Genomic DNA, 8,289 nt, shown 5'->3' on the forward strand with positions numbered 1-8,289 from the left:
CAAGTTTCTTCTTGTGTGGCATTTCACACTGCATACATCGAACGGCGGAGATACGGAGGGACGGAAGTTAAGTCATATACCAAAACCAAAATTTTCCCCATTCATGGGTTTTCCAAATTCTCTAATCAATCGACCTATTCGGCTAACGCAATGTTGTACCCAATTCAAATCCTTTGGGCATAAAATGTTTTGTTCTAAGTATTTCCATGTCATTCAAATGTGAATGCTACATTACAATGCAAATGTAATAATAAAAGAATCTTAACCCCGGGGGATCTGAATTGGGTACAGCATTGGGTTAGCCGAATAGGTCTATGGGGTCCACGCGTGCAAGCCTCTTGCGCGCGGAGCTTCGCTTTTATGATATTGTTTGCTTTCTTATCCAGCAAATCACTGACTGGAATAATTTTATCATTGGTACAAAAAAGGGTATTGTATCCAACTTCTCCCCTTATTAGATCAATGTTGTCTTGTTGAAGATATTTGGCAAACAAATGAATCTGATTGAAGTGAAGCAACGGTTTCATCAACATATGATAAAGACGATTAGTTTTTTCACTGCTTGAGTTTCAACAAATCAGCACTCTAAAAGTGGTAGTTCGCATATATGGATACAGTTGCATAAAAACGACAATTCCATTCCTGGGGTGAGTGGTGAGGGGTAGGGGGAGGGGGAAGGGCTGAGAGATAAGTGGGTAGGGGATAAGGGGAAGTTGGTGTAGGGTAGGGGCTAGGGGTAGGGGCTGAGGGGTAAAGGTAGGGTGTGAGAAGTAAGGGTTTGGGCGCGTTCTATTTTGTGTTCCTAGTTTTAAGCGCCAACATAACTACGGTGAATACCACCACTTGACTTTCCCCAATTTTCTTATGAAAGTTCAGTTAACTTTAGTGATTTGGTTTTTTCGCAACACTGAATATTTTTTTTTTCCGTTTTCACAAAATATGCAAAATTATGTAAAAAGGTATAATGTATGAAGTTCGAAATATGAAGTTTTAGCACAGGAGTTTGTTGTCTCCTACAGAATGCATCCCTCATTCTAAAAGCCTTCAGTGAGGACCCAAATAGTATTTTGCATGGGAATGAAAAGACTACTGAAATGTGTAAATCGACAACGAAATCGACTTTACCTATCGAAAATAAGAGACTTACTATAACAACATGTTTATTTGTTTTGATTTTTTTTCTATTAATGTAATTCTAAATGAAAGTAATTATACGAGAATTCATACATTTTAACTGCAGAAGATAGAATCAATACGTGAATGATTACCGTAGTTATATACGTAATTTAAGCAGTTGCGAAAAGAAATCCTGAAAAAAAAAAAACTTCAATCTTAAACGAGATTCGAATCAATGACCTCTGCGATACCGGTACGATGCTTATCGCACTGGTATTGCGATTAGAACACAGTTTGTTTCTCTTTGCACCAAAAAACAAAAAACAAAAAAGGAAGTAGACTGATCGCTTTCTAAAATAATGATGGCGTTTACTTTAATTGATTTTTTCAGGAAAGCCACCTTGGGCCCGGATAATCACAAAGCCAGTTTGTCATGTTAATAAATTACAGTAAACAATAATTCAGATTTTTGTATACAGCTACAATTTTGTTACAATTTTAAGATTGCAAATTAATATGACAGTAGTTCCTCCTACCTATCACAACTTCAACACCCTCCCCTCACCCCCTACCGGTCACCACCTACCTCCCACCCCTTACCCCTCATCCCCGGAAAGAACCTGCTGTTAAAAACATGTGTTTTATCACCAGAAGTGTTATAATTTGGTATTTCCATGATACTCATATATTAGATTTGTTGTAGCCTTAGGTTTCAATTCCGTCGAGTTTTTTTACAGGGGCGAGGAGAAGACTCCTCAAATTTTCGTATCAGAATCATCCAACAAAAATGGACGTCACATCCGGTCAAATTGACGCCCAGCAGCCTGTCTCGGCGAAGTCGAATGATGTCGTCTGGGTCAGGCATGATTTATTCGGATTTTTGAGCCATCAGTATCAGGAATTATGAACTATGGATATTAAAGATGTCGTAAAGATATTGCTTCGACTTCATTGGCTAGGTTTTTCCAAAGAAGTGATTTTTTCTATTGTTTTGACGGAAAATGCGAGACAACTAAGCGTCGTGTCATGGCGATTATTTCACACTTTCAAAGTGAGTGGCATTCAGACTTTTGGCTCTTGCGGCTTCTGATCGTTCGAAAGCTGAAATTATAATATCCTATCCTGCGTGCAACATAATGGAGTCATAGTTTGCAGTGTTAACGACGAGAACCTAATTAACTTTCGACGTGAAGTGTTGGAAGCTTGTGTCATTGAAGCTGTTCCAATTGTCTTTATTGTAAGGGACTCGTAATCTACGAGGTGAGTAAATGCAGTTATCTTCATTTCCAGTTCTTTTCTGCTGACGTGAGTACCTTTACATTTGGGCTTTAGAGTAAAAGGTCGGTTTTGTGCTTCGCAGTTCTTTAATAAAGACCCAAGTGACGTTTAATTAATAAATAGTAATTCTCTTATCTGATATGCATTCACATCAAATTGAGGATCAAAAATTGCTTCAAAAGACTGTTTTTATTTTGTTTTTCGAGTTATTATGGAAAATAATAATTCAAAACCATTCTTGATCTTATAAAAAACAATAAAATTCCACGTGAAGGCAAGCCTGAAATGATAAAAAACATTCATATTTTCGCATGGGATCGGTATTGAGCGTTTGAGAAAAAGATCTTTAAAGGTATTTGGATGAAAAACCTAATGAAAGTGAAATTGAGGGAAATGAAAAAGGTTTAAAGAAAAACTAAGTCAACAAAAATATGAAAAAAGTTCAGTTACATCAAACAATTACCGAGACCAATTCCCTCTCCAAGGACGAAAAATTAAAAGGCTGAATCAAAGAAACAGCTAATCAGTGATGATTTGACAGTCGATGAATTCGAGATGCTTATTCTTCCTAAAAATCCATTGAAAGCAAATAAAGAGCTTGATAAAGAAAATAAGAGGCCGATGTCTATACCTAGTCAAATTTTAAAAAAAGATCTGCAAACAACCACCAATACTTAATTGATAAAGAAAGAGCTTTGAAATGTTATCCTGAATCACTTCAAATATAAGTGGGATACAATAAGTATCCTCTTCTTTAACTCAATAATTCAAGATTACCAATTGAATCCGAAATTAAAAAAACAACTTGGATGAAATGAAATGACTTAAATTGTTGAAACTCTAGCTGTTACATTTCAAATACCACAAGGAGAAAAAAACATCAATTAAAAAGCCATACTCTTTCGACAGTAAATCATAAACTATTATAAATAATGATTCAATAAAAGAGCAAATTGAAATGAGTCAACAACACGGACAATGAACGCTTTTTATGGTGTCATATAGGTCATTCAAACCCACAAGAAAGAAATCCATTTAGAATAAAAAAGTGACAAGATATTTATAGAAAGATTGAACTATGAAAATATTAGTTTTCCAGTTCAGATTTAAGACATTAATAAAATTCAAAAGAAAAACTCCTTAAATATCTGTGTTTTTGGATATAAAAAAACAAACAACCTTATCCATTGTGTGTATTCAAAGAAAAATTTGATGATCAAATGGAAGTGTTACTTATAACTAAAGACAAAAAAAAATGTTTTAATCAAGGATTTCAACTGACTCATATTCAGTCGAACGAAACACGAAGGAAAAAACACTTTTGCATGTATTTTCTGTAAGTAATTAACAGTGAATATGTTTCGAATGAACACAAAGACATATGTATCACAATCAATGGGAAACAAGCCATCAAAATGCCTTCAAAAGATGAAAAAAGAGTTTTAAAAACATTAACAAGCAATTTCAAGCTCCATGCGTTATTTATGTAGATTTTGAAGCATTGACAGAAAAAATCCACAGTTGTCAACCAAATTCAAACAAATCATTTACTGAAGTATATCAGAGGCATACTAATTGTAGGTACGGATATAAAGTCGTTTGTCGTTATGATGACAAATACAGCAAGCCTTTTCAAATATACAGAGATGAAAACGGCTGTTTAATTACAACTTTATGGAACAAATGCTTGGAGAAGTTGATTGGTGCAACAAAACAATGAAACTTGATGATGATTTTCCAAAAAGCAGACAAATGTCATATTTGCGACAAGAAATAATCTTTTATAATCTCAGTGGATAGGATTCACGTTTTAGTATGCAAGGTATGGTAAATTCAAGTAAGACATTAACGGTATTCCAAACAATATGTAAAAATATATGGCCTTCATGCTTGGTAAACAGTCCATATTCATTGATTCATCTCCATTGTGAGTTTAAGCTGGGAAAAATTGGTCAGTAATTTACCTGAAGAAGCTTTCAAATATACAACATAAGAATTCAATGGTAAAAATGCAATGCAACAGGCTTGATCCTTGTCATCATTTTATGTCACCCGGTTTATCATGGGATGCTATGTTAAAAATGACTCTAATTCAATTGGAAATAATGACTGACATCGATATGTATCAATGGCATAGAGAGAGGAATCCGAGGGAGTGTCTCTTGAGTTGCCCACAGATACAGGAAAGCAAATAATAAATATATAGTGATTATGATGAAAGCAAACCAAGTAGTTATATCATTACATTGCTGCTAATAATTTACGGGAGCACAGCATAAGCCAATATGTTGCAACATGTGGTTTAAAGTGGCTGTCTTGAAAGGAATAAATGAATTGAACATGGCTAAATACACAGAAGACAGCAAAAACAGATAAATATTGGAAATCAATCTTGAATACCTCCAAATCTTCATAACAAACATAATCGTTTCCTGCTTTGTCCTGAACAAATTAAACTTAATTAGTCACCATTGCTAAATGCAATACATTGATTTTAATACACATAGCGAACCTTAGCGCAAAATTCATTCCAAAAGGATTTATTTAAGCTAATGAACAACATCGTATTCGGCAAAAACATGGAAAACATTCGAAAGCCAGCTCTAACAGACAAAAAAACAATTGACTAAAATGACATTTAAACCAACGTTAGTAAGCAGAATAATGAGTCACTTTAGTAAGCAGAACAATGTTCAGTTAAAATCTTGTCGCTGTACAAAAACTTCAATCGCTAACCTCAAACTGTCCGGCTTATGTTAGGGTGTGTATTTTGGATCTTTCCAATCCTCTATTGATGTGTATGATTTACCAATCAATTAGAAACAATATGGAAACAAATGGAAATTATTATTCACAGACATTGATTTCGGCATTGAAAATTTATTTGTTAAATTTATTGCTTAATATATAATGAACGGAATGAATTTTGAGGGATAGAAATGTGTATTGTTACCCCCGAGTATATAACTACTAACAGCTCGGATGAAAACCTTTCATAAATTCATAACTCGGTGAAAATTATTCCTGCAGTCATAGTTTTGGTAGCCAATTGAACTTCTCGAAATGTAAAATGTCGCAAAAAACAAATTTTAAAATTGCTACTGGAAATATTTGAACACTGAAATAGAGTGCGTGTTTTTTATAGTGCATGCCACTACCAAAACATCGAAATTTAATTTCTCGGTGAACATTAATTTTCTCGAAACGGATAAATCATCTCTGTAAAGCTTGAAACTTGTACTATAATAATATATGGTCGATTCTTGTCCCAGAGAATTTCCTTAAGTGACAATCGCCTAGGGAGTAGAAAGATGTGTGTTAATTTTTCACGCGCTTACAAAATTCAGTGAAAATTACTCCTGCAGTAATAATTTTGGTTCCTAAATTAACTTTACGAAATGTAAAATGAAATGGGGTAAAAATAACGTCAGCCCTACTCTACGTATCGCTGAAATCGACTGCAGCCGCCTCAGTAGTCAAATCTCCCGTGATCTGTCCATGCGTTTGATCAATTCTTCTCGGTACACGGCAAACGAAATTTCATGATTTCTTGAGCTTCTGCTACCACACCCAACTATTAAACACAGTACCATCGGAAAAATGAAAATTTAAGCTACACGACTAACGGAAAATTTTCGAATTATCGAATTATGGGGATACTTAACAGTACACGCTCTTTAGCACATCTTCGTGTACCAACAATTGGCGGAAAGCAACAATTGTACTGGTTGCCAGGATAAACTGAGTCACGTAACTGAAAACACACTATACCATTAATGGCATGAAGTAGGGTTTATCCTCGGAGTAAAAACCTGCTAAACTCAGAGATGACATTAAAGAAGCAAACAAAAACTATAAGCTGCAATAGAGCAGTGGTGTGCGAAGCAACAAAATATAGAAAACAAAACAGCAACAAAACTGTCACAGAATTTTACACAGAATATTTTAAGAGTCGTTCCAGAGGCATTGTAACATGTCAAAGGTTTTCAGAATACGTATTAATCTCACAGAGACCTTCACATGGATATGATGGTTAACTGAGCTTTCAAATGAGGTATTAGACACTCGAATGTAAAATATATTTTATCTTCTGCGACGTGGCCATGTGGGTACAAGTTATAAATACCTTTCATAAATGTTTGAACCTTCGAAAACATCGAAACAAGGCAAGGTTCCTGTAATATTTACCTTAGGAGGACATGAAAATCTTTCGTTTGTACATACCTTTAAAATTTGGTGTTCAAATGGTTTAAAGACTCGCAGAGTCGTCACAACGACTGGCCGCCGGTTGCTTCTCTCCGCCGAAAATTAACGTCTGCGAACCCCAGCTACAAAGCCATTTCCGTGAACTAGCGCTTTTTTTTTTTTTTTTTCGGTGGCTAATCACATGACGTGAAAGAATAAAACTCGATTGGTCACGCCACGGGCAAATGCCACAGATCACCGAAGATTTCGAAAAGGACGATGATTAGGCAAAGAATCCTACTAGAGTTGGAACGTTGCCTACAATATCAGACCCCCAATATCAGGCCCCAATATACGATCTCAGGCCCCGACCTACCATGACAGGCTCCTACATTTTCGTGTATTATTTAGTCGTGCTATGATGAAAACTGAAGTTGGAATGCTTGTTGATCGAACGGTTTTCTCCAACGTCTGAAATAATAAAATAATTTATACAAATAAAGCGTCCTCCTTCGGAACTGATCGAGCTGCAATTAAGGCGCACAGAATCAATCAACGTCCCCTTGCTGAACTTCAAATCCTTCGCCATCTTTCATGTCTGCAAGTCACGCAAGCTTGTCAAAAACTGGCGCAGATTGTACGTAGTTCAGTCGATGCTTGCGTAATTCATTTCAAATGAAAACAACGTCACAAAATACTTCTTTTTTAATACAAGGCTTGCGGAGAGAAAAGTCACTCGGTTGAGTACAAACTCGCTCTAGAAGCATTGTTCCGCTCGAATGCTCGTTTATCATATCTACTTCGTCGCGAAATATTTTTGAACACAGTGATTTGTGGAGAGGTGAATAACTCGGGTGCTTACAAATCCGCCTGAAGAATTGTCTTGCTCACTTCTACGAAAGAAATGATGTTCATTCAAAACTTCTACGTTCGCTCCCCTTGGAAGTAACAAGAGATACAAATATATTCCCAAACACGCATTCAAACACAAAATAGCTTTTACTGATAACCTGCCTTTAAATGATAAGTTGCACAGCCCTTTTTACCTAACCCTAAACCTAACCCTAAACAAACCGTAACGCTATATAAACTCTTATACAAAAAAAATTACGAAGGAATCGCAGCGGTTTGTACTGAAACACCGATGCCTGTCCGTATTGCTCTCTTCTTCTTAATGATTAATGTGCACTTAAATTCACTTTAACCCATCATGTCAACATATAGAACTACATATTATTTTACAGACGAATCTTTTTACACACGGGAACTAACTTTCGGTAATACAACTCAATATTTTACAATAAAAATTCAAAATTCAAGAGTTCTGTCATACAACGTTTCCCTCAATAAGATTCATACCTTCTTTTTTCTTTCACCTATAAGATACGAGATACATTTGTAACTCGACAACATACAAACAAAAGTGCATGAGTATTCATTGTCGGGTGGAAACAAGGCTATATCCATATCCGGTTGCTCACTATTTTTGGCTAATGCCATTGTCACAAGAGGACCAGGGTGCATTCCGTGTACATTGCACGCCGAAGATACGCCGAGATTTTAGAAGTTTTACTCCAAGCGGCCGCGGAAGTGCCTGTTCCAGGAAAATTTTATGCCCACTGCCTGTACATTCTACAATTTCCTACACCGGGAGAAAAATCCTGAATATTCGAACGATGAGAGTTTTCAAAAGTCTTTGCAGTTTTTCGT

General features: G+C 35.8%; 1 protein-coding gene across 1 annotated transcript in view; it reads right to left on the reverse strand.

Moving 5' to 3' along the window:
* Nucleotides 1-6,836, reverse strand: part of LOC146476103 (uncharacterized) — an 8,936-nt gene extending 2,100 nt beyond the window's left edge. The window contains exon 1 of the mRNA XM_085114978.1: nt 6,619-6,836. The gene's annotated coding sequence lies outside the window, so the exon portion shown is untranslated. The remainder of the gene's footprint in view (nt 1-6,618) is intronic.
* Between the last annotated feature and the right edge of the window lie 1,453 nt (nt 6,837-8,289).

Source organism: Pavona decussata, unplaced genomic scaffold, assembly GCF_977016875.1.
Source record: "Pavona decussata unplaced genomic scaffold, jaPavDecu1.1 SCAFFOLD_80, whole genome shotgun sequence".
Lineage (NCBI taxonomy): Eukaryota > Metazoa > Cnidaria > Anthozoa > Scleractinia > Agariciidae > Pavona > Pavona decussata.